Source organism: Mirounga leonina, unplaced genomic scaffold (assembly GCF_011800145.1).
Source record: "Mirounga leonina isolate KUSES-001 unplaced genomic scaffold, KU_Mleo_1.0 Mir_151, whole genome shotgun sequence".
NCBI classification, from domain to species: domain Eukaryota; kingdom Metazoa; phylum Chordata; class Mammalia; order Carnivora; family Phocidae; genus Mirounga; species Mirounga leonina.
Window position 1 is genome coordinate 31,165,606 of NW_023270377.1, and position 12,652 is coordinate 31,178,257.

General features: G+C 39.6%; 1 long non-coding RNA gene across 1 annotated transcript; it reads left to right on the forward strand.

Annotated features, from left to right (window-relative positions):
• Window positions 1-270: 270 nt before the first annotated feature.
• On the forward strand, window positions 271-2,393 carry LOC118011775. Its single transcript, XR_004679537.1, has 2 exons — window positions 271-428; window positions 2,124-2,393. It is a non-coding gene; the product is annotated as an uncharacterized LOC118011775 (long non-coding RNA).
• Window positions 2,394-12,652: the final 10,259 nt, after the last annotated feature.

Genomic DNA, 12,652 nt, shown 5'->3' on the forward strand with positions numbered 1-12,652 from the left:
CTGTTATTCTATCTCATAAATTGTATTCTTTTCTTCGATAGCACCTACCTCAATCTGTCATTATGCATATTTTTGTAAGTTTATGTGTTACTGTCTATCTCCCACCTCTCTGAAAGCTCCATGAGGTAAAGAAACTTATCTGCTGTCACCATTTTATACCCAGCATGTAGCTCATAGAAGACAATAAATATATGTTGCAAGAGTAAGTGAGAAAATGAATAAACTATAGGTTGATGCCTGACTCAAAAATCTATCTCTGCCAGCCCAGGTCTGACTCCTGAGTGCTACAATTCTGTGTCCAGCTGCCTCAGAAGGCATCTCTACCTGGATTCCCAAAAACATGTCAAACTCAACATATCTAAAGTGAAATTCATCATCTTCCTTCCCTGCTAAAATCGCTGTCTCCTCCTGCATCCCTATCTCAGAGTGTAAGTACCACCTGGTGTAGCACCTGTTAGCACCCAAAGAGCACCCACCCTCTCCCTCCCTCTAATAACTCCTAGTCAGCTGCCATCCTAACCTTTCCAAGTACCTTCCGCTAACCCCACCCCCATCCCACCTTTTTGCCCCAATTACTACAACAGCTACCAGAGCACCCTTCACATGTTAGCAAAATTATCTTTCTAAAATTCTAATCTAATTAGGTCCCTCACATGCTTAAAATTCTCGGAAAAATTGGGAGTGTGGGAGTTAGTGGAAATGAGCTAAATTCTTCATCTTTCACTGTGGAGAGTCCATAAGTACTGTTAAGCTTGATAAATCAAGAAATATGAACATAAATATATTTATTATGAAAATAAATATAAACTGTAAAAACTGAAGACTAGAACTGTAGGGGAGGGGACAAGGAAGTGGAAGACTTTTAGTTTTCATTTTGTGGCTTTCCATAATGTAAAGTTATTCATTATAAATTATAATAATTTAAAGTGAAGATATATAGATATATATATTTTTTTTATTAGCTTTCCAGTGCCCTTGAGATAAACTCCAAATTTCTTGGCATGAGTTTGTCATGATATGATGTCAGCTCTGCTGCTACTCTCAGCTCTTACACTCTCTCACTTTTAACCTGCTCTCCAGCCACTCTGAATTCATATGCTGAACTCCTCAAAGGCACTGTGCTTGTGTTTTTGTACAAGTTGGTCTCTCTACCTGAATGTAAATCTCCTCTCTGTGTTCTGACTAAGTCTCCCTTGTCCTCTATGATTCAGCTGTGTCATGTGCTCCACAAATACTTTCCTGAGTCTCCCCAACTCTTCCCATGGGTTAAATGGTGCTGCACCCTTGAGCTCCAATATCTCCCTATACCTTGTTTATACTAGATCAATAAGACATGGGAAAGGTATTGTATCTCCCATAGCCTGGAAGCTTCCTGAAGGCAGGGGCTATATCTAACTCCTGTGCCAAGTTCAGTGCAGGCACCGAATGAGTGTTTCCTAGATATTGATGAATGAACAATGAAACAACAGCTTACATCTTTCATCACTAAAATGAAGGAGTTACAAGCAAAGGGCTAGTTTCCTTAAAGGGGTCTTACATTAAAAGACAATAGTATAGCTGAAAGAAATGAACAAAAAATATGAGTTGACAGTTCACAGAAAATGAGATATAAATTACTCTTAACCATATGAAAAGATAATGAATCTGATTCATAAAAAAGAAAATGCAAATTAATTCAGTGATGAGGTATCATTTTTAAACTATCAAATTGGCAAAGATCAAAAGTGTTGATAACACTGTATTACTGAGAATAAGTAGGATGATAGCCTCTCTCGAACATCAGTATGACCTCTCTGCAAAGCAAATTGACAATAAAAATTAAAAATGCAAATACTCTTCCTCAAAGAAATTCTACTTCACACGAGTTTGAAAAGATGCATATAAAATAATATTCATTCCAGTCCAGAGCCAGATCTGAAGCTCCAGTCACAATCATCTTTCACTTCTGAATTTGCATTCTATATCACTTAATTGGAGCTTAGTATTTACTGTTTATGACCAGTTATTTCCCCAACCAGGTAGTAAATTTCTGAGGTCAGGACAATGTGTTAAGCCTCTCTGTCCGTCTCAGTGTCTATCACTATAATGAACACATGTGTCTTCAGTTTGCATTCTTTTCACAGGACACAAGACTTACTCCAGGAGATCCCAAAGCCACTCTAGAAGTTAATGTGTCATCCCAAGGAAGATCAGTCTTACCTGAGTAGCCACCGCCAAAAGCTGAAAGAGACTGAAACAATCAGGGTCAAGCCGAGTAAATCTACTTTGACCTTCTGATAAGATTTCATTAAAAGGAAGAGGGGTTTTTTTCCCCCTAATTTCAAGCCACTGGTCTAAATTAATAATGTAATTTTTTTCATTTATGTTTTTAATAAAGTGTATTTTGATTTTTTTAATTTAATATATTTTTTAAATATTTATTGTTTTACACCTACTATGACCTCCCTCTCCTACTGGTCCCTGGAACTTAAGGAGCATTAAGAAGTACAGGAATAGAACAAGACCACTCAGCTAGAAGAATCTTGAAAGACTGGTGTGCAGTATCCTATACTGCTGTGTAGTATCCTATACTGCAAGGAAGTAAGCCAATGTTCCTGTTCTTCACATATATATTTAATTCAAAAATAACTATAAATTTCCCAGACTCCTTCCAAGAGGGGCTCCTTCTCATCAGTTCATATAATAGAAGGAAGAGAAGGAGTAAGTCTTACTGATCTCTTGTGGGGGTCTTGTATCTTCTGCTATTCTATAATCTATAACACCCCAATAGGCAGTGTGTTCACGGAAGCAAGCTTCCCAAGTTTCACATGTCAGCAGATATAACTACTGTCCTGAGTGTGGTAGTAACATTTAGTTATTCAGAGTTATCAGAGACTAATTATTGAGCAGGTCAACAAGATAAATTGAGTCAAGTTCTGGGTATCCCCAAGTAATATAATCTATGAGTATTTATGAACATCAGTAAGCATGAAGATGGAGTTACTTGTTAAATGTTTTAAGCTTCACACAACAGAAAATCCAACTCAAATACCTTAAATAATACAGCTATTTATTGTCTCACATGACAAGAAGTTGAAGAAAGAAGAGCTTCGGTGTTGGTTCCATCTGCAGCTTAACAATGTCATCAGAACCCGGGTTCCATCCCTCTTCCTGCTCTGTCTACCTCATCATGTTCTTCTCAGGCTAACTCCTCTCACAGTCCTAAAATGACTGTTCCAGATGCCGCGTACAGACACAACACTCTGTAGCAGAAAAGAGACTTTATTTCCACAGACCTCTTTTTAAGAGCAAGGAAAAACTTTCACGGAGGTCCCTTAGAACATACTACCATGGTTATTGGTCAAAATGTTGTCACGTGTCCCTGCTTATAACAGTCACTAATGAGAAGATAGGACCACTATTACAGCTTAAACCAATCATTATCCACTCCCTGGAACTCCCCACAAGCACTTGGAGGGTGCTTCTGAACACAATTAGAGTTCTGTTTGTTGCCAAGGAAGGGGAAATGGGTATTGCTTCTGAATGTCTGAACAATGTCTGAAAATGTATATACTAATGGAATACATTTCACCAATTTAAGAAATGCAAAATCTTTATCAGTAGTCTCCAATCTTTCCAAGTCTTTTCACAGTAGCTAGTTCATCTAATCTGTCAAAGACCAAAACAAAAACAAAAACAAAAAAAGACCAAAACAGGTTGCAGATATTTATGAAATGAAAGATGTTCATTTATCCATCCATTTATGCATTCAGTTAGGAGCACCTGAGCACCTCATATTCAAGATAGAGTTCACCATGGGAGACTAAATAATATAAATTTTATATCATCAAGAAATTTATTATTTCAGGGATGCCTGGGTGGCTCTCTCTGTTAAGCCTCTGACTCCTGATTTTGACTCAGGTCATGGTCTCAGGGTCGTGAGACAAAGCCCTGCAACAAGGCTCCATACTGAACATGGAGCCTGCTTAAGATTCTCTCTCTCCCTCTCCCTTTGCCCCTCCCCACTGCTCACACTTTCAGGAAAAAAAAAAAAAAAGAATTTTATTATTTGGAAAATGACAAACTCCAAAAATGATGTAATAGTTTCTTATGTTATAATGTGAAGGTGCTTTTTAAATTAAACTCACACAAAAAGCCCACAAGTCCCAAAAATTTTTCATGATTTCTAGCCTAAACTTATGAATAAAATTCATTATTTTCTTAAGAGAAAGTGATGGAAATTTTTGTGATAAATTGTTGAATTTAAGAGTTATAGGAAATTGTAGGTTTATTCAAATAATCCTTATTGACAAATATCGAACATAAAATATTTATATCTATAAAACAGGAATGTGATGATGGGAAAAAACTCAAAACAATGGCATTTATTTGGGGAAGATTATCCTGGCAGAGTTATAATAAGGAATATGAAAGCTATTATAAGTATCAGACTTGAGGTTATTTAGTCTAAACCCCTCATGTACTGATAACTATAAAATAAGAGTAGAGTCTGCCATTAACTAAAAAGTTCCAAGGACATCCTGAGAACTAAATCCAAACCTAGTGTTCTCCAGGTCACAGATTTTTTTCTTCAGAAATCTGAGCCAGGAAATTCCTTCTCACATTACTCCTAAAAAACAATCTTCTCCTCAACCCCACCAAGATGTATTTCAGGAAAAATCAACCAACTGAATTAAACTGTGCAGAAAAGACTAAAGAAGGGGTCCAGGAGAGAAATTTCTATGGTATTAAGAATCATTCCACTTGTTTGGTTGATTTTTAACTCTTGCTCATCCTAGATAATTCCTGTTTTGAGAATGAGGATCTAATTTATTTTATAAAGAGCTCAGTAACCAAATGGCAGAGAAGCAAGCATTCTGTCAGCACCTTGGTAGCCCCTATGTGTGGGCATTAGAGAAAGGTGCCCTCTCCCAGTGGACATAGCTCTTGCAAGTGAGTAGCTTAAGGGGATCCTACTGGATTTCGGACCCCTCCAGCCCCTTGGCTCGGGGCCCTTGTGCGCGGCATACAACACGTAAGTGTACACGGTGCCCGGCATGATGGAGAAGAAAATTCTTCTTAGAATTCCTGAGGCCGTTCATGCAGACCCAGAACTTGAATGTCATAAAGAAAATCAGGATAAATTCATTCTGCCAGAATCTTTATTCATTACTGACATCCCAGACTGTTGGCACGATGATCGCAATCATCTGACCTTTCAGCGGCAATTTCCTGATCTTGGCTGGACAGATCAAGCTAAATGCTACATTTGACCCTATTTTTAACTTGCTCAGATGGTGTGAATGGGTGTGTGGCTTGGGGTGCCCACATATGCTGGACTGCTTCCAGGAATTATTTGTACCTTGGGTGTAACCAGCAGCTGTAGACGGGAGTCAGGAGTGGGGATGAGGGAATGGTAAGGGGTGGGTCAGTGCCCTTATCTGAGTAAAACTGATTTCACCAGCTACCTGTGAAAGTCTGGATTCCAGGGAGATCACCCTTGGTCACCCATAAAATGGCGGCCAAGTGCAGACTGAAAGCACAGGTGATGGGCAGAAAGTAGGAGGCTAATTCAGAGACAGCTATTTCTGACCTCTGCTGCACCCAGCCCATGTTGGATTTGACTGTGCTATGTCTGGAAGCGTTCGCAGGGAGAGTAGCCCTGTCCATTACATAAGACGAGGCCATGTTTTTTGCCCTCTGCCTGCTGTGACTCAAAATTTACTTTGTCTCCTTGGAGATGAAGAGGATTTGATGCTTAGAAAAGAGCAGAAAAGCAAACATGACTTGAGAGAAGAGTAACCACAATTCCCAAGATTTGTAGGCTTTTAGCAATAATGTGCAAGGGACTCCGTCATTCTGAAACAGCTTCTCCTCCTCTTTACTATAATCTCCCGTTCCTTCCACCTAAAATGCCTTTCCCTCCAATGAAGTTTCTTCTTCCTTCTTCTTGAATGATCCATGCCCTTCTTTCAAAACAGATATTTAACATTCACCACTCCCAAGAGGCCTTTACACACATCCAAACTGATGGCTTCCAGCCCTAAAAATGCAGATGGTGGAATTCAATGGAATTCAAAGACACTCTTGTAGCTAAAATGGTGGCTTGGGTCTAAGTCAGCAAACTGCAGCCTGCAGACCAAATCCAGCCCACAGGCTGCCTTTGAACAGCCCATGAGCTCAGAATGGATTTTACGTGATAAATGGCTGTGGTCGGGGGGGAGCAGGGAATAATAAGAATACTCATATTGTGTGACCTATGAAAGTTATATGAAACCCAGATATCAATGTCTACAAATAAAAGTTTACAGGAAGGCAGACGTGCTCATTTGTTTAAGTATTGTCTATGGCAGCTTTCACACTCCAGTGGCAGGAGTTCAGTAGCTGCACAAGACTGTGTGTTTGCAAAGCCTAAGCTAGTTCCTCTCTGTCCCTCTCCAGAAAAAGCTTGTCAATCCCTGATCTAAGACATTAACTGTGCTAGCAAGGTTAAATAAGAACATCTCAAAGAAATAAATTTCAGGCAAACCGACCAACCAAAGGCTATCAAACAGTCGCATGAAGGTGTGAGCCCATAATTAAGAGTAAGTGGTTATCCGGAGGAGGAGCAGGGTGTTTAAAGAGAAGAAGGAGAAGGAGAAGGGCTAGACGAAGTTTACATTTTACACTTGGCAAAGGAGGAGATAATAATGCCGTGTTGCTCGCTGTCACGTCCCCAGGACCTCGCCTACTTCTTGGAGCTGAGCAGGTGCTCATGAAGGACTTACTGAGTGAATGAAGAGGAAGAGAGGAAGAAGCAGCATTAAGCAAGTGAAACAAGAGTTGCATGGGGTTGGGAGTGGAAAAGTGTCCCCAACAGCAAGCTCAAGTGTGTCTACCCTTGTATAATATGCCACAGGTTCTCAAGAGTTCGGAGCTAACACACTATTTGGAAGCTAACGTATCAAATGTTAGGTATGCGCCCAGGAGACATGAAAGAAATGACTTCACTATAGTAACGGCCATGATGCCCCTTCGAGTCCACCTTTTCCACCCCTTCCTCCATCACCAGACACTTACATATTTAGTCCGGAGACTAAATTGAGACTTGGAGATTAACGAGGGAAGGAAATCGAATATAAAGCTCATGAAATAAACAGCACCACTTGTTGATCTTTGATTAACTGGCTCTTCTTTCCGAAACAGGGCCTCTTTTTTTCTCTCTCTTTGCTTGCAGGTGACACCCACACATATCCTTCAGTGTTGGCAGAGATGCTCACTCAGATAACAACTGGAGTTCATGCTGCACATTTTCATCTTCATGTGTCATCATCACCAAGTAAAACCACAACTATAGGAAAACAAAGCTGTTTGCTGCTCTTTTGTCTCAACTGACATTTCCAGCCAGCTCTCACAACTTGTTCTCTGGAGCCAGAGAAGCGTTTAAGTCTGTCATTAAGATAGCACTCTCAGATGCAGTGTGAGGAGAAGGCAGGCCACCGCTGCTCTGGGATAAATTCCCCCTTCTGTGACTTTTTGTCCCCTCGAATTCCTGGCACCCCAAAACCCTTCACAGTTTCAGCCAGCAAATAGGGTAGAAAACAGGGCTTGGAAAGCATACAGTCTGGCCTTCAGAGTGGCCTCAATAACGGGGTCAGCTTAGAAAAGAGAAAATATTCTTGGATCACCCATATTTCATCCCAAGCATTTTTCGATTATGGAGCCCAAGTGTCCACACACCCTGAAAAGAACAAAAGAAGCGCTGAGAAAGTGTGCTCTGGACAGTGGTCTAGGTTTCCAAGTGCTGAGAGCCTGTGAATCTTCGAAGGGAAAGCACAGACTCCTTTGGGATGCCAAGTCAGAGAAAATTGTGAGATCCACCCACTCAGATTTGTTCCTGAAGAACCAAACTTCTTTTGAGGACCAGGAAAACTGAGGAAAAGTCAAGAGTTAGGCAGTGCCTCAGTTTAGGAGACACAGATAAGTTACCAAACAAGGGTCTGTTATGACTCCCAGACCATCCTTTTTGCTGCTGCTTAATGTGATAGTTAAGCATCCATTATGATGGATCCAGAAGTTTCTTTGATTTTTCTCCCTCACCCATTATCTTGGTTACAGGCAAGATGAGAGAGCAGAAAAGGTACTGCTTTAAAAGAAATCCCTATGTTTTATCAGACTGGAGAGAAAAAGTTAATTCAGGGCTATGAGTGATTACACCATTCACATAGTTATGTAGCTAGAACATGGTGGGAGGTCTGTTAGGTGAAGTTATGAAGTTTGCATTTTATTTCTCTTTGAACTTGGGTTTCAAGGTACTAGAACTTTTTTGCAGAACTAGGTTACACCATTTTTATTAGCCCAACAAAGGAGTGCTTATTGAGCAGATTCATTTAATGGCTAATTTTGATCAATCTTGTCCCTTTCCGATTGAATTGTTTTGTCCAGTTGAATTCATGTGTCACTAGCTAAGTTCAGTCTTTCTTTGAGTAGAATGACACATACAAGCTCATCTTTTTCAAGTTTACCTTTATTTAACTTAATGAGCTCCATTTAACAAAGAAGAGTCGCTTTGGAGAAGTCTTCATGGCACACTTATTTGACTTCAGGCCACCTTCAAAGCACAGTTTGCAATGAAATAAATAGGAGCTGCTATGTAAATTATCAGACCAGCTCTGTGTCTCTTACTCAAGGGCCTTCCCCTACCCACAAGCTCTGTGTATGTGTGTCTGTCTGTGTGTGGTGATTAACATGTCTGATTTGAATTTTCAACTTACTCCAAGTGCCACAATTTTGTTCACTGTTGTTCTTTTATTTTTTAATTATTGCAAGCCATTGGAGTGTTCAGTTATGAGCATGACAGATAAAGAAGCTGAAATTGTCTGTCCCCACCATTCTCATCTTTGAACTCTTTTTGAATCACAGCCAGGCAAGGCATTTATAGAATTTGTTGGGGCCAAAAAAAAGAGAGAGAGAGAAATGAGTAGCAGTTCAATAGTAAGATGGGATTTAAACTACAAAGGCAACATTTTTAGAAATCTTAGTCTAAAGTAATGTTTAAAACATAGTCAATATTCCATTAAGAGTAGATTTGGGGACTTCAGTGGAAAATCAACTTAGTCTTGACTGTGGCTTATTTAGCATGACTTTTCAAGATGTTTCTTTCTAACAGTATTGGTTTTCCTCACTGCACAAAAATTTCTAAAATGTGAATGAACTTCCATCCGTCAGTTTTCTTTCATCAATTTTGGCTGTATATATATGTATTACCTCCCGTTTCACTGATAAAATGGATTTTGGTACTTATTAATAGGAAAGTAGAAAACAGAACTGTCTCTCTCCTTCTCAGAGTGTGATTAGTACATTTAAACTGGCCATTAATCCATATGGTATATGAAATTCATTCATTCAATCAATAAATATTTATTTCATGCCAGGTACTATTCTAGGCACTGGGGATATGGCAATCAACAAAGCAGACAAAGTTCCATCTGTCATGGAGCTTACACTCTAGTTTGGGGAAACAAATAATAAACAAATAAATAAGTAAAAAATCTAGTGTAAGAGAGGGTGAAATGCTATGGAAAAAAGGCAAGCCAGGAAAGCATATAGGGTTTGGTGGGGCGGGGCAGGGCAGGGAGGTGGTTAACTAAGGTAGACGATGACATTTGAGCAAGGGCCTAAAGGAAATGAGGGAGCAAGCCAGGTAGATATCTGGGGAAGAACATTCCAGACAGAGGAAACAGTATGTGCAAAAGCCCTGAAGTGGGAACATGCCTGTGATGTTTGAGGAGGAATATGTCAGAAAGTATGCATATACCTATAACAGAGATTTCCTGAGCCTCAAACCTCAAGAAGTCACTCAGTCTAGGACTTGAGAAAGTCCTTGCCACGGTCCTTGACTTGGGTTAATAACAGATCTAAGGCAGTGATGACCCTGGTTCTGGGTCCATCACTGCCACCATCTCCAACCTCCAGCATGTACCTGAATTTAACACTTTGGCATTTAATCCCTGGATAGGCTGTGGTTCCTATCCAGCATTGCAAAAAAACTGGAATGAGGGATCTGACATCCATTTAACCATCAACATCCCCATTAAATTAGCCATGAGAACTAGTGGTTCGGTTAGTAAACCCAAGGGAGTGATGGGGTCAAGACTGAAGTCTGATCTCTCTCATAGAGCATTCACATCACACAGAATGCACACGTCCTAGAGATACAAACCATTGGTTTGATGAGAAATTGTGACTAAAAGAAAGTAAACAAACCAGGAGTGTACCTTGCTTGAAATAAAACTAATATATGAAAGTTTGGTTTCTTTTTAAAAAGCTAAACTGGAGATTTATGAAAAAAAAAAAAAAAGATTTATCCCACACCATTTTTAAATAGCAACTTTTCTCCAGATTCATGACCAAAAGTCAAGCATACCTGCTTTGAAAGACAAATACTAAAGTACAAATTAAAAACAGGCACATGGTAGTTCAGTAATTTTACCACTGAATACACAGAATATAATGTCTTTCAAGCATACCTGCTCTGAAAGACAAATACTAAAGTACAAATTAAAAACAGGCACATGGTAGTTCAGTAATTTTACCACTGAATACACAGAATATAATGGTCTCTTTAACTTGGCATGCTCAGCCCAAAATAAGTGAGCTCACAATCAAAAATTATAGAAATACTATTAATTATCAGACTCTTACAATAATAGCAGCAAATGACATTGTTTTCTTCATAATTATCATATCTGAAACTGTAAAAGCATTGCTCCAACCACTGTTTTTAAACCATTGACTTGGTTTTTAAACCACTGGCTCATACTAATAGTGAAAATGGACTTCCCTATTAACATTTCTACTTTGGCTCTGTTCAGAGTGAGTAAGAGAAATCTAAAGTGTGATTCATCTTTAGTAAACTTATTTTTCCCTTCAGAAAATAAAACCATTTTTTCACCAAAGATCAAATTTTTCCATTTTTTAAATTTATGTTTTGCCATTGCTCTTCATAAAATTCTCTAGCTCTATCATTTTCAAATCCAATCTAGTAACTTGGATTAAAGAACTCTGCCTGCCAAGAGGCTGGTGAGGCAGCACATGAGCCAGTATAAATTCAAGAGTTCTTTGTCACCCAAGTTCTAATGACTTTGACCTTCTTTGGATTAATTATATTCATGGAATGGAAGCCCATTTCAAAGTCAACCGAAGTACAATATTTTCTGTCTGGAATCATAGGATTCCCCTTCCCATATCACAAAAAAATTTAAAAAGACCTCTTTCTACACATAAAAGTGGGAGGCAGAACACTGTACATTTCATTACAAGCTAAAATATTCCAAAACAGGAAAATGGTGGAAGTTAGAAGGCTCTCAAATTTTATAGCACCTTATGCCCGGGTAGTGGGTTTAAATTTATATTGCAGTATTCTCTCCCTTCTTGGGGCATTGCCCAGTTTATCTTTTTTTTTTTTTTAATTTACTTGAGAGAGGGCGAGAGAGAGAGAGAGAGAGAGCATGAGCACAAAGGGAGAGGGAGAAGCAGACTCCCCACTGAGCAGAAAGCCCAATGTGGGACTTGATCCCAGGACCCTGAGATCATGACCTGAGTTGAAAGCAGATGCTTAACCCACTGACCCACCCAGGCACCCCCCAGTTTAATCTTTATACATTATTTATAAGGCAATAATAATAGTAGCTGACATTATTTGTCAGGTATGGTACTAGGGCCAGGGACGAGCAGAAAAAACAAAAGACACACTTGGACCATGCCCTGATGGAGATTATACTATAGGGACAAACAATTATGATCATTACCTCCATTTTATAGTTGAAGAGTAAAGTCTTAGAAAGTCAGTGATTTGCCTAAGGCCAACTAGAAATGGGACTTGAACCAGATCTATTTTATCTGCTTCTAAAACCTAGACTCCTCTAACATCTGAGTAAATCGAAGCACTGAACAAATTGTAAAGGCAGCAGTAAAGCTGTTCTTTAAGGTCCCCAGGCATATGCCAGTTGACCCCAACTGGAGGCAGAAAAATATTCATGGTCATGACAAGATCAGGTCTTACAGGGTCAGGCTTTGCAGGGTATCTTGAGAACTTTGATGCTGTCTTAAAAGACACACTCCAAAATACTTTTCCATGTCAGTGGACCTCCAGGGTAAACACACAGCTGAACCCACAGAGTTCTGGAGCTCTGAGCCCTAAAGTATGTAAAGTCGCTGTAAAGGAACTCTCGCCATGTCTCCTTCTGTCTTCTGGAACTCTTCCACCAGATGTTGGCCCCCGCCTCAGTACATTGGCAAGAGTCGCATGTTTCCCTTCTATTCTCCTCCAGAAGAAGTTTCTTGGGACTCATCCCCATGCCCTCATGAACACCCACACCCCATTTTCACAGTATCATCACTGCTCTGGATGCGCTTTCAGTGTCCACACGGACAACAAAGAGACCAACCAGCCAAACCTGAAATAGAGGGAACAGAGAAGCCCCCTATATGATTTGACTGGAATGATCTGCCAAAGAAGTAACCCTTCATTTCCTGACACATCCTTGGTATGGGAGGACTATTTTATTCTTTTCAAATTATACTGTGAATACTACATTGAATTCCCATCACAAGGAGTAAGGAGAGCGAGACTGTTTGCCTCAAAATGCTTCGAAGGAATTCCATTGGTCAAAATGACTAAATATGACCAGAG